This window comes from Poecilia formosa, unplaced genomic scaffold (assembly GCF_000485575.1).
Source record: "Poecilia formosa unplaced genomic scaffold, Poecilia_formosa-5.1.2 Scaffold419, whole genome shotgun sequence".
NCBI classification, from domain to species: Eukaryota; Metazoa; Chordata; class Actinopteri; order Cyprinodontiformes; family Poeciliidae; genus Poecilia; species Poecilia formosa.
In genome coordinates this window covers 62,471-75,920 of record NW_006800358.1, presented here as the reverse complement: position 1 = coordinate 75,920, position 13,450 = coordinate 62,471, and the positions used below count along the sequence as shown (strand labels likewise).

The following is a 13,450-nucleotide window of genomic DNA, read 5'->3' as shown; positions in this document are numbered from 1 at the left end:
AACGAGTATCCTGTGACACATGGCTCAGTAATATTAGCTTCATGTCACTGCTTAGAAGATTGTTGCACAAGGAGATGGCAATACCTGGAAATTCTGCAAAGATAGATTTAGTTTTTTATTATATATTTAGTTTGAAAGTAGACAGGTCATAGAATAATATCTTGGCTAAACAGTTTGTGCCAGCTGATTTTTGCTCAGTAAAAATCAAAGTGGCTGCAAACAGATGCGCAATTATGCAACTGTAGAACAAACTCTTGTCCTTTCCAGCAGCCATTGTACAGTGCGTACAGCAGTAAAACCAGTTGACCAAATGTGCTGGAACTCTTCTTGTGTTGCTAGGTGACGGGCTGGGCTGGACTTGTGTTGCTAGGTAACGGGGCAGTGCCCATTGAATGTGACTTAACCTTCTGAAGGTTTTTGAAACGGCTCGTTTTCCAAACACCAAAAAAACAAAAACATGTTGTTGAAAACAGCTGAGTTGGTTGGTTGGTTTTTAACCTCTTGTAGAAGCTGTAGAAAATGGAGACATTTTTATACTTCAAGTGGAAGTATAAAAATGTGCATCTTCGATCGTCTTTAATATTAAAGACATAATGTCAGCGACTGTCTGCTGCTGCTTCATGTTCAGGAGGAGTCAACGCTGAAAGTCATTGACTCAATTCTCAATCAGAATAATAAACAGTGTTGTTTGGTAACCAGGATCAAATTTAAATGTTAGTACTTAACTTGGAATTTGTATGATTGTAAGAATTGCCTTTATTTATTGCAAAGTGCCTTGAGACAATGTGTTGTGAATTGGTGTTATTTAAATAAACTGAATTGAACTCTCGCAAAATAAAGCACAACCAAACACACATTTTTCTTTTTTTAGCAAAGAGGCATTTATTTTACTGCGTCCTGCTGAGATGTGACAGCATAATAAACACCTTCCTGCTGTGTTCTGCCACGTGATAGGGCCTCTTATATCAGGCTTTATGCCCATTACAGCATTCCCTCCTTTAATGTATGGTTTTGATTGACAAATGTGTTTTTACATTACAATACATTTCTTTTCACAGGCAGGAATTTCAAACAAATTGCTTAAAAAAAAAAGAAAACACTTTTTGTGTAAAACCACTCAAGCACTTGGCCATTCTCCCAGTCTGGGCTGTCCCGGCTGCTGAATGGACAAATTGGCACCATATAGGTTCTTATCATTTCACCACCAACCTCATTTTACCCCATTAATTACCAGAAATTTATTTCTTTTAAGCTGTTGGAGAACATTAGCAAACAACCAACCAAGGAACACAACAGGCAGGTCAGAGGAAGACAGGATAATTTAAGATTTGCTCAAAAATGAGTCAAATAATAAGGTTCAATTCAATATTTAAAATGACATTAAGCAAGAAAATCTCAGAGAAAATACAAAACACTGTAGACAAGAGAAAATGGGATTGGAAATAACTGAGTTCCTTCTTGTGATGAGAAGAAAAGCGTTTTGTCTGAGACTGAGACTGTATTGTGATTCGTGTCATCAGGCGGTCGATGCCTTCATCCTCACACTCGTGAATAAGTGTTTTCCGCACTTATTCACGACTCTTCTTCATTAACCATGCAGAGAGACACTCCAATAAGGAGGCTATCATTGGTTTTAGCTGTTAAGTTGCCAACACAACGCGCCAAATATTAAACGTACCTGTGATGTGTTAAAGAAAAAGGGACGCAGTGCTTTGCTACACTACAACAGACGGATAACAAGATCAGGAAAAAGTTTTAATAAAAAAATAGCAAGGGACAGGGAAGGAGTTCAGTTATGCTAGCTTGACTATGACAACCTAACATGTAGATGTGCTGCTGAATTTGGTGTTTTGGTTCAGTTTAGAAAAAACTGACAGATCGTCAGTTGAGCAGGCGATTAAATTAGCTAATCAGCCACAGCTGTTAGATTAGCTAAAGTTAATAATCACAAATAAACAGTTGTCGTAGTGTAGACCATTCTCTTTAAGATTTGGCGTGTTATGTCGGCAACTTGACCGCTAAAACCAATGCTAGTCATCGTCAGCTAGCAGCAGGGGGCGGGATCTCACACTGCAACATGTCTATAGATCCTACTGTGAAATTAATGACAGTCTTATTGTTGCAAAAACAAAATAGCTCAAAATAGTCATTGAAGAAAATGAAATAATTCAAAATGAAATTGCTAAATCTATGTATGACTAAGTTTGCTAAGTAAATGATTTTAATACTACGTCAAATTTCAGTTGAAATTACATCACATTTCAGTTTATTTTAATATGTGCAGTTTCATCAAATCATGTTTCATTTCCAGCAGATTCAGAGTAAAGCTCTACAGTTTTTGCAAGTGTATCTGTCGGTGTTTGTTCTGGTTGGAGTGGATTTGTGCTTTTCCATTGGGAACAATGATTTTGCTTGTGTTTGTGACAGCTTGACCTCTTCCTTTCTCTGCCCCTCTCACACACACAGGCGACGGTTCCTGAATGGGGTTGGAGGTTAGCAGTCGGTTACATGTGACGAGTCGTAGTTAATTCCAGCAGCACAAAGGAAACTCTGGGGGCCGGCAGATACAGGCTGCTCACACTGACCGCATCATCCCATCCCTGCAGCAGCAGTCACTGCAGAAACAAAACACACCGCTATTAACGGCCTTTCACCAAGTTACAGCTATTCAAACAAATCTAGTGCAATAATATATAAATATTCCCTATTTGTCTTTAAAGACCTTTTGAAAAAGACGGTTTGTATTGTTTTGTGAATATCTACTAAAGGAAATGTGTTTGTCATTTTCAAAGGATCACCAGTTTATGACTAATTTTAGGTTTTAAAATAAAAGAAAAAAACGAGATAAAAACATGTTTTCTTCTTTGGAAAATTATGTAAAAATATCACATTTTTTCCAACCAAAACCAGATTTAAAAATAGATTTCATGTATTTTTAGTGTCATTCGTGGATGGATGAATTATGTTAACATTTATTAAACATTCATTAAAATTAGTGTATTTCGCAAAACTGCAATGGAAACACTGTTTTTATATCACATAAGTCACACAATCAACAACAGGAAGTTACTACTTCTGGAAACAACAAAGACAACAGGAAGTGGTAGGAAAATTATGTTTTTTAATGACATAATCATGTGCAAACTCATTCACATGACTATTATTTTGCATCTTATTTAACAGAAATGCTGCAATATTGCAAATTTTTTATTTTTTTTGACATTAGCAGAATATTGACAAAGTTTTGCTCACATTTTTCATGGAAACTGGTGAGAAAGTTGAATTGGACCAATTTAGAATTACAATGTAACTGTAATTAAACAGTGTGTGTTAAACACAATGTGTTGTTTTTTTATCTTTAACCTACAATAGTTGGACAAAAATGATGAAAACATGTGACTTTGACAAGTAGCTCACAGCCACAAATTAAAGACGCTGATTATTGGATTTACTCAGTTTTTTAATTACATTTCTGTTCAATGTTCTCAGCTTTAAACTAGTAAACAGAAAAATAGGAGATAGAAATTTTAGATCATGAGAATTTCCAGCTAGCTGCACAAATATTCTGTAGATTTCACTGTTTTTACACCTCTGTTCAGTTTTAATCGTTTCAAACTTTGTTGCAACAGGATAAAATGTGAGGAAGAGTAAATGTTTGTGTGTGAACCCCACAGACACAGAGTGTGTGTGGAAGTCTTGATGCTCATCAGTGGTGTGTGTTTACTGATTAATCTGTTATCCATCACTATCATCTCATCTCCGCCCAGTAAACAGAGACATCAGTGACTGATCACCCTGATTTCAATCAACAGAAAACACTTCATCAATCGGGTCAGACACACTAATGTGGTTTGAGAGTGTGGACAAACAAATGCCAAGTGCGTGTGTGTGTGTGGATGGGAGGAGGCAGAAGTTGGGCGGAGGGAGCAGTGATTTGGTCTGATGCAACAGAGTCGGTTTCATGACCCGCGGAGGTGAGGATGAGGAGGATGAGGAAGCATGGACAGTCTAAAGTGACTGGCAGACACACAAGCTGTTGGTTCTGCTTCCTTCAAGCTCCTTATGTGACGGTGAGTTATGAGCGCGGCGGTGCGATCATTTACACTCGGCTGCTGGTCGCCAGCGGCTGATACTCTGGTTGGTTCAACACTAACTAACACTACAAGTTAAAAAAATCACAGAAAAGAAGAAAAAATCTGTAAAAAAAAAAAACCTTCACAGCTGAGAGGTTTTAATGGAGGTCAGACATCATCTGCTAAAATAAGTTATTTCAGTCACGTCGTGCTCATGATATTTAGAAAAATTCAATATTTTTAGTAGAGGAACAAATTCCACATTGAGAAAGTGTTTTTATTTTTACAAAATCCTGTTTCCATCCCTTAATAATCTTAGTACAACGGAGCATTAGGACCAAACTAAAAATAGTAATAAATTATGAGACTAAAGTCAGAATATTACATCTTTATTCTCAGCATGACGTCAGTATGAGACAGATAATCTGTGAAAAGATCAGTTTCCACAATGCACCAAAACCAACCAATCAGAGCCAGGAGGCGGGGCTGAGTGCTGTCAATCATCCTCATGTTCTCACTGCTAAATGTAACAAGAGAATGGTTTATCAGCTGTCATCTGTGGCTATGCTAATTAGCCTAGCATTCACAACAAGAGGGGGATGAGCAGCGCCACATGAGATTGTGATTGGCAGTACTAAGACCCGCCTCCTGGCTCTGATTGGTTGCTTCCAGTTTTTCACAGATTCTGTTTCACACCAAACTGTCATAATATAGAAAAGTTACATACTGCAGCTTTAACACATATTTAGACAATAGCCAGACCACATAGATGTGAAAAACAATCACATTTATAAAACAATATTGACTCATATTAATCTTAGCACACAAAGGAAAGCTTGTTTAATGAGGTAGCATTACATTAAAGTAATAATGTGAATAATGCATGTTTCCATACAGATTGTTGTTTTTAAGGCTGCTGCTCTGGATCCGTTTTTTACCGTTTCTCTGTGTGATTCCAGTTCACCTGGATTCCTTCTGATCTGCTTCTCTTCACCTGGAAACAGTTTTACACATTTACTGTGTGTTGGAGTGTGAAATGTCAGCATCTTCTTCATTTGTTGAGCCGAGATGAAGTTCCTCCAGCAGCATCACCTACAGGGAGAAACAGGAACAGTGTTGGCCACTCCGACTTTCAGAGACTGACGGACACAAAAACCAAAAACCTCAAATATCTGGCAGGTCCGTCTGAGCAAAACAAGTAAAAGGTTAAACTGTTTGGCAAAAAATATATTTGTAGCACTGCTGGACAGAAATACGTCAAATTCTTAAGCAAAGACTAAAGTAAAACGCGACACACGGATGGAGGTGCAGCAGAGCTCTGAACTGTCATAGTCGAGTCAATCCAATTTCTACAAACACACACACACACACACCTACCTACACACACACACACACAAAATTCAATCATGTTTCTGCTGCAGCCTGGGGAAACTTACTGTGGAAACCTCACTATAGTGGAAAATCACCTTTTCCATGTTATTTTGCTCAGAAGGACCTACAGAACACACACACAAGAACACGCACACACACACACACACCCTCTGACTAAATTTGCACAACGAACCAAGCGATCAGATTTTTTTTTAACTCTTTGTGGTGCAGATCTCACACTTTCATGCCTATTCCAGCCAGAAGAGCCAGCAAAGGAAGCGACTTTTGTGCAACCGTGGAAAATAAAATCTGGGCCTCAAACAGTTAAAAAGTGATTTTCATGACAACTAAAGGTTTCCTGTGGAAGTTTTACATCAACAGGAAACCAGATTTTCACAAAGTCTAAGTAGCGTAAAGCCTTAGTGTACACATCCCTCTAACTGCAGCTTATAAACAGACACAATAATACATCACATCAAGTAGAAAAACAATTCATCATTTAGATTACAGGTTGAAAACACATCAAGCAGAACAGGATTTCTGTTTCTTTTACAGTTTTGTTGTCAACATGTAATTCCTTAGAATCTTTCACCATCAATTTAAATCTTTCAGAACAAATAAAACACTGTACAATCAAATGAAATATCATTAGGAACCAAGTGATAAAAAGCAGTCACCAATATCACGCTTTAAGATTTTTACCAATCCTTTTATTCTCTAATTTTGCTGTAAAATAATTATTTTTTCTGATGTTTAGTAAGTTTTTGTTTTGCCATTTTGATTTCTGCTCATCTCACCTGGTTATAAGGAACAAATATTTTATTCCAATGACCTTATGATAATAAAAAATAAAACATTTAAATCTAAATATGTACCATGTTGTTTGAAAGCAGAACTAGTTGAATTAGGTGCATTCACATCAGCCATGTTCAGTTTTTAAACCGTCAGTAAAACTAATTGCCTAATTTTTTATACAACGTGGCAATATTTATAGATTTCATACTATTTGATGTCTTTCATTTAAAAAAAATAAAATTTTAACAGCAGCAGTTATGTAAAATTAAATTATTGACCAATATAAAAGAAAAGATTGCTCTTGCGTCGCTACAGAAACCAAACTGTTTATATATTTATATCCTGGGAAAATATATAAAAACATAATCAGTTTAAAAATAAGCCATATTCTATATAGATCAGGTAAGAAATAAGGACGCTACGACCACTTTGTGACGGATTCCTGCTTCCCGCATTGGACCGGTCTGGATGTGCGGACGTGACTCAGTGACTCACAGTAATGGCCGCCTGCAGGAGCGCAGCGTTTAGCTGCAGCTAGAAACTATATCAGTGGAAATCCTACAATACAACCGCTAAAATCTGACTCCGCTCCTTTTGTGTTTACATTTTGTGAAGACGGAAGTTGCGCTCAGTGTTTTCTTCAGAGGTTTTTGTGTCGTTTCCTCCTGTAGTTCTTGGTGCAGCGCCACCACAGGTGAGGAGGGGAACAGGTTTTTAAATTAGTTTGGTTGGTTTTGACTGAAAATGTAACAAATGTTGCAATTTTGCTCCTAAAACGAACCAAATCTACCGAAATACCAGGTGTGAAATCAGCTTTTGTGTACGGAAGAGGATTAGGGCCACTGGAAAAAAGAAAAAACAAATCTGACTTTAATCTCAGAATTCTGACTTTTTTTCTCAGAATTCTGACTTTGATCTCAGAAGTCAGACTTCTGAGATTAAAGTCTGAGCTGTTTTATTTTTTATTTTTTCCAGTGGCCCCAATCCTCTTCCGTATTAGTGGACATAAACCTTTGAATTTGAAGAAATAATAAATACATTTCTTTCAGTATATTAGCGCTTACCAACAGAAATGACTGTTGATCTAAAACAGGGAAAGAGTCAAATTTAGGAATGTTCCTAATAAGATAAAAATGTAACAGTTTTCAGACGATGTCAGAATAAAATCTGAAGTTATTAAAGTTTCCAACAGAAACCTGAATAAAAAACAAAAAACAAAACATGAAAGTACTTCAGAAGTGGTCAGAGTACGTAAAAACTGTACCGCTAAAAGTAGCACAACTTCAACATGTTTCTACTAAAATGAAAGTAAAAAGTAGCCATGCAAGAAATGACTCAAGTAAGGGTTAAAAAGTATTTGGTGAAAGTTTACATAAGTACTGAGTAACTGATCAAATTATCAGTCATTTAATATTTAAAAATGACATCGACAGATGGACCAAAATATATAAATATAATCCAGAAATTGTACTCTAGTAAGAGTAGAAATACTTCATAATAAAATTACACATATAATTTTATTACTTTAGTAAAAAAAAATATTCCTAAAAGGACATTTTTTCCAAAAAGTTACTAGAGAAAATGGAGCGAGTTACTGCAGAACTGGAATACTTTCTGAACTTTAGCTCTTGTGGTTAAAGCTCCCATTAGCAATGAGAGCTTCTCAGTTGTAGAGTCCCATCCTGAGCCTCAGTGTGTCGAGAAAAGGGAAAATGATTTTGATCATCTTGTCAGAATGACTTGAACTGCGTCTCCTGAGTGTGTTTAGGAAAACCGGGCCGAGGATTTCTCCTCATAATTGTCTCGTTTATCATTTTATTACAGCTAGCTGTTCTCCAATGATTATCAGAAAATAATTACTCTGAATTATTTAAAGAGCCTCTCCATCACTGACGATGGTGTGTGTGTGTGTGTGTGTGTGTGTGTGTGTGTGTGTGTGTGTGTGTGTGTGTGTGTGTGTGTGTTAGTTCTGCATTTAAATAGCATTAAGCAATCTGAAAAACAGGAAGCTAAATTGTCTTTGTGGATTTGTCGCTCATTTCTTTTGCCTTTTGAGATCATTTTACATGTTTTTCTCGTGGTTAAAAACAGAACATATTTGTTGAAATTATAAATATTTGTTTTAATTGACAGAAAAACAAATCTGAGAAATAAAACATGAGAAAATAGTCCTGGATAATTAGATAAAGAAAGAGGCTCCTGCAGGAGTGAGTGTTGCAGCTCCAGTCTTTCTGCATGGAGTTGTTCTCTCTGTGCACACATGGTTCCTCTCTGGGTACTCCGGCTTCATCCCACCGTTAGCAATGCTGGCTCCCTTACTGCGCTTAGTTTACACCTGATCTGCACCTTGGCTTAGTTTACAAATCACTGAAGCTGAAAATAAACCACTTCAGTTCTGGGTAACACATTTACAAAGAAAGTTTATTTTATATTAAATGTATGTATTTTTGTACAGTTTTGGCTTAATTACTGCTTTTACTGTGTTGTCTTTTCAGCAAATAGTATTTTTTTTAATCTGCATGCTCAAGTTCATTAATTGATTAGTTGATTATTATTTCAATAATCGATTAAAATCCTGTTCAGAACCAGTTTATGTCTTTTCTTTAAATTATTACTCTTCAAAAACACAAAGTCTTACCAAATATTTTGGTCTAGTTTCTAATGCAAATATCTTGGTACACTAGAAATAAGACAAAACTAATTTACAAATAACATTTTAGCAAGACATACAAGCTCATTTAGTAAATAACTCCTTAATATTGATGAATTATCAGTAATTAACGAGCTCCACTGGCAAATAATTTCACTTTTAAGACGACATTTTCCCTGTTGTGAAAGTGAAATAATCTGTCAGTGGAACTAGAACTGGGTTGCTAGGTGACGGGTTGGGCTTGGCTGGGGTTGCTAGGTGATGGGCTGGGCTTGGCTGGGGTTGCTAGGTGACGGGCTGTCGACTTTGAAATAAGTGGGACAAACTGCCAGTGGAACTAACACTTTTTTAATCAACAATAAAGAATTATTTACTTAAAATTAAGTCTCATATCTCGCTAAATAGTTACTTGTAAGTTAGTTTTGTCTCATTTCAAGTGTACGAAGACATTTTCACAGGGAACCAGTCCAAAAATACTTGGTAAGGTTTTGTGTTTTTGCAGTGTATGGACACCATCCAGTTATTTTTTTCCGTTGGTTTCAAATGTAGAGACTAAATTTATCTGCTGGAGAAATGAGATTTATTTACGTTCTGTCAGAGGAAAACTAAGACGTCTTCATCATCACAAAAACAAAACTCTTCTCTGCTTCTGTGGCTTGTGGATTCGACTGAACCCGCGCCTCCTCCCCCAGCCCGCCCCGGACCCCCGCTCTCTCTCTCTCTCGCCCCGTCCTCAGGGCAGAAGTAAACCACGCCTTGAGGCCCTGCTCCCATTGTGCGCCCTCTGCTACTTCTGTTTGGGGCCTTTGTGCGCCACTAATCAGCCGTGGGGCCATGCTTGGCCCCGAGTGTGTGTCTGTGAGTGTGCGTGAGTGTGTGTGTCTGTGTCCCTTGCCCTCATTACGTAGCCACACTGGGAGGCCAGCATGGGAAGTTTCTGCTGCACTACACCCCCTCCATCCTTCCCACCCCCGTCCGTCTCTTCCATCCTCCCCCTTCGCTCTGAGGCTTGGACACTTCGTGAGCTGAGCTGCACCTGTTTCACACAAACTTTTACTGTCATGCAGACTTTTTTCCACTGTGTTAATATACATTTGTATATAGTCTGTGATAATAATATGACAGTGAAATAAGGTCACTGTAAATAGAAAAAAAAAGCAACATTTCTGACAAAAAAAACAAAAAAAACAAACAAAGAAACCCAGAAATTTGTACAGTCCAAATCTCAGAAAATTTCCAGAAAAAAATTGGCTAGAAAAAACTAAAAACATTTTAAATTCTCAGAAAGTTTCCAGAATAAAAACATGGAAATGGTTGGGCTCCAAAAGTCCAAATTTTTCTAGAGAATTTTTTTCATTTTGAGCAAAATTTTGATAAAAACATAAAAACATAAAAACAAGGACATTTCTTAGTTTGAAAAGTTTCAAATTTGCTAGAAATGTTTATATTAATTTCAGAAATTTGCTAGAAAAAAACTTGGCTCCAAAAGGCAAACATTTTTGTAAATTATTATTTTTTGCTTGTTCAGATGTTTTCATCTCCAGAAGACTCATCTGTAAATTATCTTTTTTCTGAACAGGATTTTTCTGTTTTTCACACAGCTTGTTTTGGACTTTTTTTGTTTTAATGAAGTTTCACTCTTTAAGGTTTTATTGTCTCTAGTGGCTTTTATTTGATAGTGAATAGAAAGGAAAGTGAGAGAAGGTCAAGGGTTACCAGGCCGGGAATCGAACCTGCGACAGCCGCATCAGGGGCCTCCATATGTGGGCTGTGCTTAACCCCTGCGCCTCCACTGCACCCTGAAGTTTAACTTTTTTGTAATAATTTTTAATACCACCTGTCTGCGTTTTGTTCAGCTCAACAATAAAATTCAACAGATTAAAAAAACGTTTTCCATTACTATTTCCATAGTTTATTTATCTTAATTGTACTTTTGTTTCATGTGTATTTTGTGTTTCCACATTTCAGTTTTATCTGGGATGAAAATGTTTTGTTGAACTTTATCTTGATGATTTTAGAGGTTTATTTTGACAGTGAATGTTTTGCGTTCTGAATACATTTAACAGTAAGTGAATCGTCTCTTTAATCAGTGTCAGTCTCTAAAAGCAGTCAGCTGGGCTCAGTGAACCATCCATCCATCCATCCATCCATCCATCCATCCATCCATCCACCCACCCACCCGCTGCGTGCCCCTTATCCCTCCTGTCCCTTCCCTCTCTTCCTCTCTTTTACCTTTCTGTCATTTGTCATCCCTTCTTTTCAGGCCGCTGCCCCGGCTCTCCTTCTCCTCCTGATGCATCACCTGCCTCTGACTGTTTCTCTGTCATGAGTCCGTTTGAGCCAATCAGAGTCTCAGCTGAGTGACAGGGTGATCTATTCATGGCTCATCATGACTTCACAGGAATTACATGGACCCCCGCGCCGTTCTTTCCAGAATACTCACCCTGACCCCAACAGCTGCTTTTCCTAGCTGAACTTTGAGGAGGTTGGTACGTTTTAAAGCATTTTTGGCAGAAATTCATTCTTAAATACTGAGATTTTAGTCTGTTTTATGGCGTCTTGTCTCTTTAAATCCAAGTAAGCTGCTGCTGGCCACGCCCACAAACTCAACGTTCACATTCACACATAGAAATGGCTGTAAACAGATGCACAATAATACAACCGTACATCTTTGAAAAGCAGCAGTGGAGCCTCCTGCACAACCAACAAGAATGCAGCAAGTGATTTTCAGATGTTAAGTCAACAACAAAACACTTGTGTTTTCCAGCAGCCATTGTACAAGTGTAAATTGATTATACCTGTTGAAATACAAACACACACAGTCACGGAGGATCCAATGGGTTCCAGTGTGGGAATGAGAACATCCCTCCACCTAAACTATCCGAGTTTTCCCTTCCTGAATCCTCTCCTCCTGGCTGCAGGTCACTAACTTTGTCGGCTTACTGACCCGTATTCAAGCTACGACTCATAACGAGCCGCTACGATTGTTTCCCTTTTCTCTCTAATATAAGTTAAGGGAACTTGAGAAATTGCTTCAGAATGGAAATGTTCCTCCCCAGTTCTTCCAAACTTCAGTCATTTACTCTCATATTTATTCTGTAAAGTTGCTCTGATGTTACTAAGAATCCACATGTTGAGGTGATGCATCGTTTTATTCACCAGGTTAACAAAATGTTTCCCCAAAGTTTCACACTAACCTGTAGCATGACTGGTAAAGACCAACAGCTCTCACACAACAGAGTCGGTTTACTGAATGTATAGAACGGAGCAGAGCAGAAGTCCTGCAGTCTGATGCTCTGCAGGGGGCCGCAGGGACAGTCCAGGCCGTTACAGGGGCCCAACAACCTCCTGACAAGTTCAGGAAGTTCAGCTGTTTAAAACAAAACTCACAATCTGGGATCTTTTCAAATCCACAAAGAAAGAAGATAAAAGTGGAGTCACTAATAGGTGCAGCTTCGATGATAAATTATCTCAAGTTTATCAAAACTAAAACTGTACGATGGAAAATGGATGAGATGAGGAACAGCTTTTAGAATTTGAGAAATGGTTTTTGCACACACAATATTGCAGCATTAAAGGATTGTACAAAGCAGCTGTGACCTCAAAGTATTAATTAAATGTTTTGTAACTAATTAGTAAATAGAAGAACTGTGTTTTCCTCTGTTTAAGAATAAACGCTGACAATCAATAATGACTCAAGGATTCATAAGCTGTAATAAAAAAAGTATTAATTTCTTCAAAATTCAGTCAAAGTAGGACAAGTTTACCAGAATTTAAAATACTTTGTGTCACAATTTTTCTGTATTTAATTTAATAGAACAAATATCAGTTTTAGAGAATAATTTTATCAAATGAATCATGACTGCATTTCAACTTTGTAAGCTTGAAATGTGAATATAAACATTTTCAACAATATGTTTTATAATGATAAACCAAACCTGTCTGAAGATTCTGTTCTACAGATTTTTATATTCAGGCTGTTTGGTTTCAAACTTTAATTTAGTTAAATGTTAACTAACTGCTTGTGCTTCGGTGGAAAAATAATTTAACGTTGCAGTATGTATTTTGTTGTCATGGTAACGGTGTTAATGCATGGAAATAGTTTACCAACCTGAAAACTCTGAATAGGATTTTTAAAGAAAAAAATAAAACATACAGATATAATGAAGTATATTGATTCAGTACAATGCTGCATTGTTACAAATATAATGTGTTTTTCTTTATTATCAGACTCAGATACTAATTAGTTACATTTACTAAATTACATCTACTTTAGTAATTTAAAAAAAAAAAGTACTTTTGGAGTATTTGTACTACTCTGTATGTTTTACTTTTACTTGAGTATTTTTGTTATAAAGTATTTCTACTGTTACTTGAGTAAAATTTCTGGATTTTCTTCCCACTGAATGAAAAACAAACATGTTTTAACCAAAAATTCACCAGACAGAGACACACACCTGAAGTTTCTGTTAAAGTTTTGTAAGTTTTTTATTTAAAGAAACTGATTTGGAACAAAATGTTATTTGGTCTGATTTTGTTATTTATATTAATTATTGTCATT

General features: G+C 36.9%; 1 long non-coding RNA gene across 2 annotated transcripts in view; it reads right to left on the bottom strand.

Moving 5' to 3' along the window:
* Positions 1–862: 862 nt before the first annotated feature.
* LOC103155241 (uncharacterized) overlaps positions 863–13,450 on the bottom strand; it is a 44,291-nt gene continuing 31,703 nt past the window's right edge. For both annotated transcript variants that reach the window (XR_001659398.1, XR_001659397.1), the window contains exons 3-4: positions 5,012–5,165; positions 863–2,615 (exon numbers count right to left, since the gene is read on the bottom strand). This is a non-coding gene — a long non-coding RNA (uncharacterized LOC103155241). The remainder of the gene's footprint in view (positions 2,616–5,011; positions 5,166–13,450) is intronic.